This window comes from Procambarus clarkii, chromosome 55, assembly GCF_040958095.1.
Source record: "Procambarus clarkii isolate CNS0578487 chromosome 55, FALCON_Pclarkii_2.0, whole genome shotgun sequence".
Taxonomy (NCBI): Eukaryota; Metazoa; Arthropoda; class Malacostraca; order Decapoda; family Cambaridae; genus Procambarus; species Procambarus clarkii.
In genome coordinates this window covers 30434175-30447204 of record NC_091204.1, presented here as the reverse complement: position 1 = coordinate 30447204, position 13030 = coordinate 30434175, and positions in this window count along the sequence as shown.

Sequence of the window (13030 nt, the reverse complement as noted above, 5' to 3'; positions counted from 1 at the left end):
GGTGCCAGACCTCTAGCTCCAGCCCCCCTGTACTGACAGGGGGTTGGGGCTGGACCTTTAGCTCCAGCCCCCCTCTACTGGCAGGGGGTTGGTGCTGGACCTGTAGCTCCAACCCCTCCTCGACTGGCAGGGAGTTGGTGCTGGACCTGTAGCTTCAGACCTCTCTACTGGCTGGGAGTTGGTGCTGGAACTGTAGCTCCAGCCCTCCCTCTACTGGCAGGAGGTTGGTGCTGGACCTGTAGCTCCAGCCCCCCCCCTCCCCTACTGGCAGACGGTCCGTACTGGACCTGTAGCTCCAGCCCCCCCCCCCTCGACTGGCAGGGGGGTTGGTGCTGGACCTGTAGCTTCAACCCTCCTCTACTGGCAGGGGGTTGGTGCTGGACCTGTAGCTCCAGCCCCCCTCTACTGGCAGGGGGTTGGTGCTGGACCTGTAGCTCCAGCCCAACTCTACTGGCAGGGAGTTGGTGCTGGACCTGTAGCTCCAGCCCCCCCTCTACTGGCAGGGGGTTGGTGCTGGACCTGTAGCTCCAGCCCCCCTCCTCCCCTCTACTGGCAGGGTGTTGGTGCTGGACCTGTAGCTACAGCCCCCCTCTATTGGCAGGGCGTTTGTGCTGGACCTGTAGCTCCAGCCCCCCTCTACTGGCAGGGGGTTGGTGCTGGACCTGTAGCTCCAACCCCCCTCTACTGGCAGGGGGTTGATGCTGGACCAGTAGCTCCAGCCCCCCCCCCCTCCTCTACTGGCAGACGGTCCGTGCTGGGCCTGTAGCTCCAGCCCCCTCTACTGGCAGGGGGTTGGTGCCAGACCTCTAGCTCCAGCCCCCCTCTACTGACAGGGGGTTGGTGCTGGACTTGTAGCTCCAGCCCCCCTCTACTGGCAGGGGGTTGGTGCTGGACCTGTAGCTCCAGCCCCCTCTACTGGCAGGGGGTTGGTGCCAGACCTCTAGCACCAGCCCCCCGTACTGACAGGGGGTTGGTGCTGGACCTGTAGCTCCAGCCCCCCTCTACTGGCAGGGGGTTGGTGCTGGACCTGTAGCTCCAGCCCCCCCCCCAACTGGCAGGGAGTTGGTGCTGGACCTGTAGCTTCAGACCTCTCTACTGGCAGGGAGTTGGTGCTGGAACTGTAGCTCCAGCCCTACCTCTACTGGCAGGAGGTTGGTGCTGGACCTGTAGCTCCAGCCCCCCCCCCCCTCCTCTACTGGCAGACGGTCCGTGCTGGGCCTGTAGCTCCAGCCCCCTTTACTGGCAAGGGGTTGGTGCCAGACCTCTAGCACCAGCCTCCCTCTACTGGCAAGGGGTTGGTGCTGGACCTGTAGCTCCAGCCCCCCCCCCCTCGACTGGCAGGGGGTTGGTGCTGGACCTGTAGCTCCAGCCCCCCCCCCTCGACTGGCAGGGGGTTGGTGCTGGAACTGTAGCTCCAGCCCCCTCTACTGGCAGGGGGTTGGTGCTGGACTTGTAGCTCCAGCCCCCCTCTACTGGCAGGGGGTTGGTGCTGGACCTGTAGCTCCAGCCCCCTCTACTGGCAGGGGGTTGGTGCCAGACCTCTAGCACCAGCCCCCCTGTACTGACAGGGGGTTGGTGCTGGACCTGTAGCTCCAGCCCCCCTCTACTGGCAGGGGGTTGGTGCTGGACCTGTAGCTCCAGCCCCCCCCCCAACTGGCAGGGAGTTGGTGCTGGACCTGTAGCTTCAGACCTCTCTACTGGCAGGGAGTTGGTGCTGGAACTGTAGCTCCAGCCCTACCTCTACTGGCAGGAGGTTGGTACTGGACCTGTAGCTCCAGCCCCCCCCCCTCCTCTACTGGCAGACGGTCCGTGCTGGGCCTGTAGCTCCAGCCCCCTTTACTGGCAAGGGGTTGGTGCCAGACCTCTAGCACCAGCCCCCCTCTACTGGCAAGGGGTTGGTGCTGGACCTGTAGCTCCAGCCCCCCCCCCTCGACTGGCAGGGGGTTGGTGCTGGACCTGTAGCTCCAGCCCCCCCCTCGACTGGCAGGGGGTTGGTGCTGGAACTGTAGCTCCAGCCCCCTCTACTGGCAGGGGGTTGGTGCTCGACCTGTAGCTCCAGCCCAACTCTACTGGCAGGGGGTTGGTGCTGGATCTGTAGCTCCAGCCCCCTTCCTCCCCTCTACTGGCAGGGGGTTGGTGCTGGACCTGTAGCTCCAGCCACCTCTACTGGCAGGGGGTTGGTGCTGGACCTGTAGCTGCAGCCCCCTCTACTGGCAGGGGGTTGGTGCAAGACCTCTAGCTCCAGCCCCCCTGTACTGACAGGGGGTTGGTGCTGGACCTATAGCTCCAGCCCTACCTCTACTGGCAGGGGGTTGGTGCTGGACCTGTAGCTACAGCCCCTCTCCTCCCCTCTACTGGCAGGGTGTCGGTGCTGGACCTGTAGCTACAACCCCCCTCTACTGGCAGGGGGTTGGTGCTGGACCTGTAGCTCCAGCCCCCCTCCTCCCCTCTACAGGCAGGGTGTTGGTGCTGGACCTTTAGCTCCAGTCCCCCTCTACAGGCAGGGGGTTGGTGATGGACATGTAGCTCCAGTCCCCTTCTACTGGCAAGGGGTTGGTGCTGGACCTGTAGCTCCAGCCCCCCCCCTCGACTGGCAGGGGGTTGGTGCTGGACCTGTAGCTCCAGCCCCCCCCCCTCGACTGGCAGGGGGTTGGTGCTGGACCTGTAGCTCCAGCCCCCTCTACTGACAGGGGGTTGGTGCTCGACCTGTAGCTCCAGCCCAACTCTACTGGCAGGGGGTTGGTGCTGGATCTGCAGCTCCAGCCCCCCTCCTCCCCTCTACTGGCAGGGGGTTGGTGCTGGACCTGTAGCTCCAGCCCCCTCTACTGACAGGGGGTTGGTGCTGGACCTGTAGCTCCAGCCCCCTCTACTGGCAGGGGGTTGGTGCAAGACCTCTAGCTCCAGCCCCCCTGTACTGACAGGGGGTTGGTGCTGGACCTATAGCTCCAGCCCTACCTCTACTGGCAGGGGGTTGGTGCTGGACCTGTAGCTACAGCCCCTCTCCTCCCCTCTACTGGCAGGGTGTCGGTGCTGGACCTGTAGCTACAACCCCCCTCTACTGGCAGGGGGTTGGTGCTGGACCTGTAGCTCCAGCCCCCCTCCTCCCCTCTACTGGCAGGGTGTTGGTGCTGGACCTTTTGCTCCAGTCCCCCTCTACAGGCAGGGGGTTGGTGATGGACATGTAGCTCCAGTCCCCTTCTACTGGCAGGGGGTTGGTGCTGGACCTGAAGCTCCAGCCCCCCCCCCACTCTACTGGCATGGGGTTTGTGCTGGACCTGTAGCTGCAGCTCCCCTCTACTGGCAGGGGTTGTTGCTGGACCTGTAGCTGCAGCCCCCCCCTTCTACTGGCAGGGGGTTAATGCTGTACCTGTAGCTGCAGCCCCCCTCTCTACTGGCAGGGGGATGGTGCTGAACCTGAAGCTGCAGCCCCCTCTACTGGCAGGGGGTTGGTGCTGGACCTGTATCTGCAGCCCCCTCTCTACTGGCAGGGGGTTGGTGCTGGACCTTCGGATGTAGCCCCCCTCTACTGGCAGGGGGGGTTGGTATTGGACCTGTAGCTCCAGCCCCCTCTACTGGCAGGGAGTTGGTGCTGGACCTGCAGCTCCAGCCCCCCCCCCTTTTACTTGCAGGGGGTTGGTGCTGGACCTGTAGCTCCGGCCCCCCCTTTACTGGCAGGGGGTTGATGCTGGACCTGTAGCTCCAGCCCCTCTTTACTGGCAGGGGGATTGGTGCTGGACCTGTAGCTCCAGCCCCTCTCAACTGGCAGAGGATTGGTGCGGGACCTGTAGCTCCAGCGCCCCTCTACTGGCAGGGGCTTGGGGCTGGACCTGTAGCTCCAGCCTCCCTCTACTGGCAAAGGGCTGGTGCTGGGCCTGTAGCTCCAGCCCCACCTCTACTGGCTGGGGGTTTGTGCTGGACCTGTAGCTACAGCCCCCCTCTACTGGCAAGGGGTTGGTGCTGGACCTGTAGCTCCATCCCCCCTCTACTGGCAGGGGGATGGTGCTGGACCTCTAGCTCCAGCCCCCCTCCCCCCCTTTACTGGTAGTGGGTTGGTGCTGTACCTGTAGCTCCAGCCCCGCTCTACTGGCAGGGGGTTAGTGCTGGACCTGTAGCTTCAGCCCCCCTCTACTGAGAGGGGGTTGGTGCTGGACCTGTAGCTCCAGCCCCTCTCTACTGGCAGGGGGTTGGTGCTGGACCTGTAGCTGCAGCCACCTCTCTACTAGCAGGGGGTTGGTGCTGAACCTGAAGCTGCAGTACACTCTCTACTGGCAGGGGGTTGATGCTGGACCTGTAACTCCAGCCCCCCTCAACTGGCAGGGGGTTGGTGCTGGATATGAAGCTCTTGCCCACCCTCTACTGGCAGGGGGTTGGTGCTGGACCTTTAGATGCAGCCCCCCTCTACTGGCAGGGGGTTGGTGCTGGACCTTTAGATGCAGCCCCCCTCTACTGGCAGAGGGTTGGTGCTGGACCTTTAGATGCAGCCCCCCTCTACTGGCAGGGGGTTGGTGCTGGAAATGTAGCTCCAGCCCCCCTCTACTGGAATGGGGGTGGTGATGGACCTGTTGCTCCAGCCCCCCCTCTACTGGCAGGGGGTTGGTGCTGGACCTGTAGCTCCAGCCCCCCCCCCTCTACTGGCAGGGGTTGGTGCTGGACCTGTAGCTCCAGCCCCACTCTACTGGCAGGAGGTTGGTGCTGGACTTGTAGCTCCAACCCCCGTCCCCACTCTACTAGCATGGGGGTTGGTGCTGGACCTGTAGCTCCAGCACCCCTCTATTGGCCGGGGGTTGGTGCTGGAACCGTAGCTCCAGCCCCCTTCTACTGGCAGGAGGTTGGTGCTGGAGCTGCAGCACCCCCCCCCCTCCACTACTGGCAGGGGTTGTTGCTGAACCTGTAGGAGCAGCCCCCCCCCTTCTACTGGCAGGGGGTTGGTGCTGGACCTGTAGCTGCAGCCCCCCTCAACTGGCAGGGGGTTGGTGCTGAACCTGAAGCTGCAGCCCCCCCTCTACTAGCAGGGGGTTGGTGCTGGACCTGTAGTTCCAGACCCCATCTACTGGCAGGGGGTTGGTGCTGGACCTGTAGCTCCAGCCCTCCTCTACTGGCAGGGGGTTGGTGCTGGACCTGTAGCTCCAGCCCCACTCTACTGGCAGGGGGTTGGTGCTGGAACCGTAGCTCCAGCCCCCTTCTACTGGCAGGAGGTTGGTGCTGGAGCTGCAGCACCCCCCCCCCTCCACTACTGGCAGGGGTTGTTGCTGAACCTGTAGGAGCAGCCCCCCCCCTTCTACTGGCAGGGGGTTGGTGCTGGACCTGTAGCTGCAGCCCCCCTCAACTGGCAGGGGGTTGGTGCTGAACCTGAAGCTGCAGCCCCCCCTCTACTAGCAGGGGGTTGGTGCTGGACCTGTAGTTCCAGACCCCATCTACTGGCAGGGGGTTGGTGCTGGACCTGTAGCTCCAGCCAACCTATACTGGCAGGGGGTTGGTGCTGGACCTGTACCTCCAGCTCTGCTCTACTGGCAGGGGGGTTGGTGCTGGATGTGTAGCTATAGCCCCACTCTACTGGCAGGGGGTTGGTTCTGGACCTGTAGCTCCTGCCAACCTCTACTGGCAGGGGGTTGGTGCTGGAGCTATAACTCCAGCCCCACCCTACTGGCAGGGGGGTTGGTGCTGGACCTGTAGCTACAGCCCCTCTCTACTGGCAGGGGGTTGGTGCTGGGCCTTTACCTCCAGCCCCCGTTTACTGGCAGGGGGTTGGTGCAGGACCTGTAGCTCCAGCCCCTCTTTACTGGCAGGGATTGGTGCTGGACCTGTACCTCCAGCTCCGCTCTACTGGCAGGGGATTGGTGCGGGACCTGTAGCTCCAGCGCCCATCTACTGGCAGGGGCTTGGGGCTGGACCTGTAGCTCCAGCCTCCCTCTACTGGCAAAGGGCTGGTGCTGGGCCTGTAGCTCCAGCCCCACCTCTACTGGCTGGGGGTTTGTGCTGGACCTGTAGCTACAGCCCCCCTCTACTGGCAGGGGGTTGGTGCTGGACCTGTAGCTCCAGCCCCCCTCTACTGGCAGGGGGTTGGTGCTAGACCTCTAGCTCCAGCTCCCCTCCCCCCCTTTACTGGTAGTGGGTTGGTGCTGTACCTGTAGCTCCAGCCCCGCTCTACTGGCAGGGGGTTAGTGCTGGACCTGTAGCTGCAGCCCCCCTCTACTGAGAGGGGGTTGGTGCTGGACCTGTAGCTCCAGCCCCTCTCTACTGGCAGGGGGTTGGTGCTGGACCTGTAGCTGCAGCCACCTCTCTACTAGCAGGGGGTTGGTGCTGAACCTGAAGCTGCAGTACACTCTCTACTGGCAGGGGGTTGATGCTGGACCTGTAACTCCAGCCCCCCTCAACTGGCAGGGGGTTGGTGCTGGATATGAAGCTCTTGCCCACCCTCTACTGGCAGGGGGTTGGTGCTGGACCTTTAGATGCAGCCCCCCTCTACTGGCAGGGGGTTGGTGCTGGACCTTTAGATGCAGCCCCCCTCTACTGGCAGGGGGTTGGTGCTGGACCTTTAGATGCAGCCCCCCTCTACTGGCAGGGGGTTGGTGCTGGAAATGTAGCTCCAGCCCCCCTCTACTGGAATGGGGGTGGTGATGGACCTGTTGCTCCAGCCCCCCTCTACTGGCAGGGGGTTGGTGCTGGACCTGTAGCTCCAGCCCCCCCCCCTCTACTGGCAGGGGTTGGTGCTGGACCTGTAGCTCCAGCCCCACTCTACTGGCAGGAGGTTGGTGCTGGACTTGTAGCTCCAACCCCCGTCCCCACTCTACTAGCATGGGGGTTGGTGCTGGACCTGTAGCTCCAGCACCCCTCTATTGGCCGGGGGTTGGTGCTGGACCTGTAGCTACAGCCCCCCTCTACTGGCAGGGATTGGTGCTGGACCTGTAGCTCCAGCCCTCCTCTACTGGCAGGGGGTTGGTGCTGGACCTGTAGCTCCAGCCCCACTCTACTGGCAGGGGGTTGGTGCTGGAACCGTAGCTCCAGCCCCCTTCTACTGGCAGGAGGTTGGTGCTGGAGCTGCAGCACCCCCCCCCCCTCCACTACTGGCAGGGGTTGTTGCTGAACCTGTAGGAGCAGCCCCCCCTCTTCTACTGGCAGGGGGTTGGTGCTGGACCTGTAGCTGCAGCCCCCCTCAACTGGCAGGGGGTTGGTGCTGAACCTGAAGCTGCAGCCGCCCCTCTACTAGCAGGGGGTTGGTGCTGGACCTGTAGTTCCAGACCCCATCTACTGGCAGGGGGTTGGTGCTGGACCTGTAGCTCCAGCCAACCTATACTGGCAGGGGGTTGGTGCTGGACCTGTACCTCCAGCTCTGCTCTACTGGCAGGGGGGTTGGTGCTGGATGTGTAGCTATAGCCCCACTCTACTGGCAGGGGGTTGGTTCTGGACCTGTAGCTCCTGCGAACCTCTACTGGCAGGGGGTTGGTGCTGGACCTGTAACTCCAGCCCCCCTCAACTGGCAGGGGGTTGGTGCTGGATATGAAGCTCTTGCCCACCCTCTACTGGCAGGGGGTTGGTGCTGGACCTTTAGATGCAGCCCCCCTCTACTGGCAGGGGGTTGGTGCTGGACCTTTAGATGCAGCCCCCCTCTACTGGCAGGGGGTTGGTACTGGACCTTTAGATGCAGCCCCCCTCTACTGGCAGGGGGTTGGTGCTGGAAATGTAGCTCCAGCCCCCCTCTACTGGAATGGGGGTGGTGATGGACCTGTTGCTCCAGCCCCCCCTCTACTGGCAGGGGGTTGGTGCTGGACCTGTAGCTTCAGCCCCCCCCCCTCTACTGGCAGGGGTTGGTGCTGGACCTGTAGCTCCAGCCCCACTCTACTGGCAGGAGGTTGGTGCTGGACTTGTAGCTCCAACCCCCGTCCCCACTCTACTAGCATGGGGGTTGGTGCTGGACCTGTAGCTCCAGCACCCCTCTATTGGCCGGGGGATGGTGCTGGACCTGTAGCTACAGCCCCCCTCTACTGGCAGGGATTGGTGCTGGACCTGTAGCTCCAGCCCTCCTCTACTGGCAGGGGGTTGGTGCTGGACCTGTAGCTCCAGCCCCACTCTACTGGCAGGGGGTTGGTGCTGGAACCGTAGCTCCAGCCCCCTTCTACTGGCAGGAGGTTGGTGCTGGAGCTGCAGCACCCCCCCCCCCTCCACTACTGGCAGGGGTTGTTGCTGAACCTGTAGGAGCCGCCCCCCCTCTTCTACTGGCAGGGGGTTGGTGCTGGACCTGTAGCTGCAGCCCCCCTCAACTGGCAGGGGGTTGGTGCTGAACCTGAAGCTGCAGCCCCCCCTCTACTAGCAGGGGGTTGGTGCTGGACCTGTAGTTCCAGACCCCATCTACTGGCAGGGGGTTGGTGCTGGACCTGTAGCTCCAGCCAACCTATACTGGCAGGGGGTTGGTGCTGGACCTGTACCTCCAGCTCTGCTCTACTGGCAGGGGGGTTGGTGCTGGATGTGTAGCTATAGCCCCACTCTACTGGCAGGGGGTTGGTTCTGGACCTGTAGCTCCTGCCAACCTCTACTGGCAGGGGGTTGGTGCTGGAGCTATAACTCCAGCCGCACCCTACTGCAGGGGGGTTGGTGCTGTACCTGTAGCTACAGCCCCTCTCTACTGGCAGGGGGTTGGTGCTGGGCCTTTACCTCCAGCCCCCGTTTACTGGCAGGGGGTTGGTGCAGGACCTGTAGCTCCAGCCCCTCTTTACTGGCAGGGATTGGTGCTGGACCTGTACCTCCAGCTCCGCTCTACTGGCAGGGGATTGGTGCGGGACCTGTAGCTCCAGCGCCCATCTACTGGCAGGGGCTTGGGGCTGGACCTGTAGCTCCAGCCTCCCTCTACTGGCAAAGGGCTGGTGCTGGGCCTGTAGCTCCAGCCCCACCTCTACTGGCTGGGGGTTTGTGCTGGACCTGTAGCTACAGCCCCCCTCTACTGGCAGGGGGTTGGTGCTGGACCTGTAGCTCCAGCCCCCCTCTACTGGCAGGGGGTTGGTGCTAGACCTCTAGCTCCAGCTCCCCTCCCCCCCTTTACTGGTAGTGGGTTGGTGCTGTACCTGTAGCTCCAGCCCCGCTCTACTGGCAGGGGGTTAGTGCTGGACCTGTAGCTGCAGCCCCCCTCTACTGAGAGGGGGGTTGGTGCTGGACCTGTAGCTCCAGCCCCTCTCTACTGGCAGGGGGTTGGTGCTGGACCTGTAGCTGCAGCCACCTCTCTACTAGCAGGGGGTTGGTGCTGAACCTGAAGCTGCAGTACACTCTCTACTGGCAGGGGGTTGATGCTGGACCTGTAACTCCAGCCCCCCTCAACTGGCAGGGGGTTGGTGCTGGATATGAAGCTCTTGCCCACCCTCTACTGGCAGGGGGTTGGTGCTGGACCTTTAGATGCAGCCCCCCTCTACTGGCAGGGGGTTGGTGCTGGACCTTTAGATGCAGCCCCCCTCTACTGGCAGGGGGTTGGTGCTGGACCTTTAGATGCAGCCCCCCTCTACTGGCAGGGGGTTGGTGCTGGAAATGTAGCTCCAGCCCCCCTGTACTGGAATGGGGGCGGTGATGGACCTGTTGCTCCAGCCCCCCCTCTACTGGCAGGGGGTTGGTGCTGGACCTGTAGCTCCAGCCCCCCCCCTCTACTGGCAGGGGTTGGTGCTGGACCGGTAGCTCCAGCCCCACTCTACTGGCAGGAGGTTGGTGCTGGACTTGTAGCTCCAACCCCCCTCCCCCCTCTACTAGCATGGGGGTTGGTGCAGGACCTGTAGCTCCAGCACCCCTCTATTGGCCGGGGGTTGGTGCTGGACCTGTAGCTACAGCCCCCCTCTACTGGCAGGGATTGGTGCTGGACCTGTAGCTCCAGCCCTCCTTTACTGGCAGGGGGTTGGTGCTGGACCTGTAGCTCCAGCCCCACTCTACTGGCAGGGGGTTGGTGCTGGAACCGTAGCTCCAGCCCCCTTCTACTGGCAGGAGGTTGGTGCTGGAGCTGCAGCACCCCCCCCCCTCCACTACTGGCAGGGGTTGTTGCTGGACCTGTTGGAGCAGCCCCCCCTCTTCTACTGGCAGGGGGTTGGTGCTGGACCTGTAGCTGCAGCCCCCCTCCACTGGCAGGGGGTTGGTGCTGAACCTGAAGCTGCAGCCCCCCCTCTACTAGCAGGGGGTTGGTGCTGGACCTGTAGTTCCAGACCCCATCTACTGGCAGGGGGTTGGTGCTGGACCTGTAGCTCCAGCCAACCTATACTGGCAGGGGGTTGGTGCTGGACCTGTACCTCCAGCTCCGCTCTACTGGCAGGGGGGTTGGTGCTGGATGTGTAGCTATAGCCCCACTCTACTGGCAGGGGGTTGGTTCTGGACCTGTAGCTCCTGCCAACCTCTACTGGCAGGGGGTTGGTGCTGGAGCTATAACTCCAGCCCCACCCTACTGGCAGGGGGTTGGTGCTGGACCTGTAGCTACAGCCCCTCTCTACTGGCAGGGGGGTTGGTGCTGGGCCTTTACCTCCAGCCCCCGTTTACTGGCAGGGGGTTGGTGCAGGACCTGTAGCTCCAGCACCCCTCTACTGGCAGGGATTGGTGCTGGACCTGTACCTCCAGCTCCGCTCTACTGGCAGGGGGGTTGGTGTTGGATGTGTAGCTATAGCCCCCCTCTACTGGCATAGAGTTGGTGCTGGACCTGAAGCTCCAGCCCCCTCTACTGGCAAGGGGTTGGTGCTGGACCTGTAGCTCCAGCCCCCCTCTACTGGCAGGGGGTTGGTGCTGGACCTCTAGCTCCAGCCCCCCTCCCCCCCTTTACTGGTAGTGGGTTGGTGCTGTACCTGTAGCTCCAGCCCCGCTCTACTGGCAGGGGGTTAGTGCTGGACCTGTAGCTGCAGCCCCCCTCTATTGAGAGGGGGTTGGTGCTGGACCTGTAGCTCCAGCCCCTCTCTACTGGCAGGGGGTTGGTGCTGGACCTGTAGCTGCAGCCACCTCTCAACTAGCAGGGGGTTGGTGCTGAACCTGAAGGTGCAGTACACTCTCCACTGGCAGGGGGTTGATGCTGGACCTGTAACTCCAGCCCCCCTCAACTGGCAGGGGGTTGGTGCTGGATATGAAGCTCTTGCCCACCCTCTACTGGCAGGGGGTTGGTGCTGGACCTTTAGATGCAGCCCCCCTCTACTGGCAGGGTGTTGGTGCTGGACCTTTAGATGCAGCCCCCCTCTACTGGCAGGGGGTTGGTGCTGGACCTTTAGATGCAGCCCCCCTCTACTGGCAGGGGGTTGGTGCTGGAAATGTAGCTCCAGCCCCCCTCTACTGGAATGGGGGTGGTGATGGACCTGTTTCTCCAGCCCCCCCCCTCTACTGGCAGGGGGTTGGTGCTGGACCTGTAGCTCCAGCACCCCCCCCCTCTACTGGCAGGGGTTGGTGCTGGACCTGTAGCTCCAGCCCCACTCTACTGGCAGGAGGTTGGTGCTGGACTTGTAGCTCCAACCCCCCTCCCCCCTCTACTAACATGGGGGTTGGTGCAGGACCTGTAGCTCCAGCACCCCTCTATTGGCCGGGGGTTGGTGTTGGACCTGTAGCTACAGCCCCCCTCTACTGGCAGGGATTGGTGCTGGATCTGTAGCTCCAGCCCTCCTCTACTGGCAGGGGGTTGGTGCTGGACCTGTAGCTCCAGCCCCACTCTACTGGCAGGGGGTTGGTGCTGTAACCGTAGCTCCAGCCCCCTTCTACTGGCAGGAGGTTGGTGCTGGAGCTGCAGCACCCCCCCCCCTCCACTACTGGCAGGGGTTGTTGCTGGACCTGTAGGAGCAGCCCCCCTCTTCTACTGGCAGGGGGTTGGTGCTGGACCTGTAGCTGCAGCCCCCTCCACTGGCAGGGGGTTGGTGCTGAACCTGAAACTGCAGCCCCCCCTCTACTAGCAGGGGGTTGGTGCTGGACCTGTAGTTCCAGACCCCATCTACTGGCAGGGGGTTGGTGCTGGACCTGTAGCTCCAGCCAACCTATACTGGCAAGGGGTTGGTGCTGGACCTGTACCTCCAGCTCCGCTCTACTGGCAGGGGATTGGTGCGGGACCTGTAGCTCCAGCGCCCATCTACTGGCAGGGGCTTGGGGCTGGACCTGTAGCTCCAGCCTCCCTCTACTGGCAAAGGGCTGGTGCTGGGCCTGTAGCTCCAGCCCCACCTCTACTGGCTGGGCGTTTGTGCTGGACCTGTAGCTACAGCCCCCCTCTACTGGCAGGGGGTTGGTGCTGGACCTGTAGCTCCAGCCCCCCTCTACTGGCAGGGGGTTGGTGCTAGACCTCTAGCTCCAGCTCCCCTCCCCCCCTTTACTGGTAGTGGGTTGGTGCTGTACCTGTAGCTCCAGCCCCGCTCTACTGGCAGGGGGTTAGTGCTGGACCTGTAGCTGCAGCCCCCCTCTACTGAGAGGGGGGTTGGTGCTGGACCTGTAGCTCCAGCCCCTCTCTACTGGCAGGGGGTTGGTGCTGGACCTGTAGCTGCAGCCACCTCTCTACTAGCAGGGGGTTGGTGCTGAACCTGAAGCTGCAGTACACTCTCTACTGGCAGGGGGTTGATGCTGGACCTGTAACTCCAGCCCCCCTCAACTGGCAGGGGGTTGGTGCTGGATATGAAGCTCTTGCCCACCCTTTACTGGCAGGGGGTTGGTGCTGGACCTTTAGATGCAGCCCCCCTCTACTGGCAGGGGGTTGGTGCTGGACCTTTAGATGCAGCCCCCCTCTACTGGCAGGGGGTTGGTGCTGGACCTTTAGATGCAGCCCCCCTCTACTGGCAGGGGGTTGGTGCTGGAAATGTAGCTCCAGCCCCCCTCTACTGGAATGGGGGTGGTGATGGACCTGTTGCTCCAGCCCCCCCTCTACTGGCAGGGGGTTGGTGCTGGACCTGTAGCTCCAGCCCCCCCCTCTACTGGCAGGGGTTGGTGCTGGACCGGTAGCTCCAGCCCCACTCTACTGGCAGGAGGTTGGTGCTGGACTTGTAGCTCCAACCCCCCTCCCCCCTCTACTAGCATGGGGGTTGGTGCAGGACCTGTAGCTCCAGCACCCCTCTATTGGCCG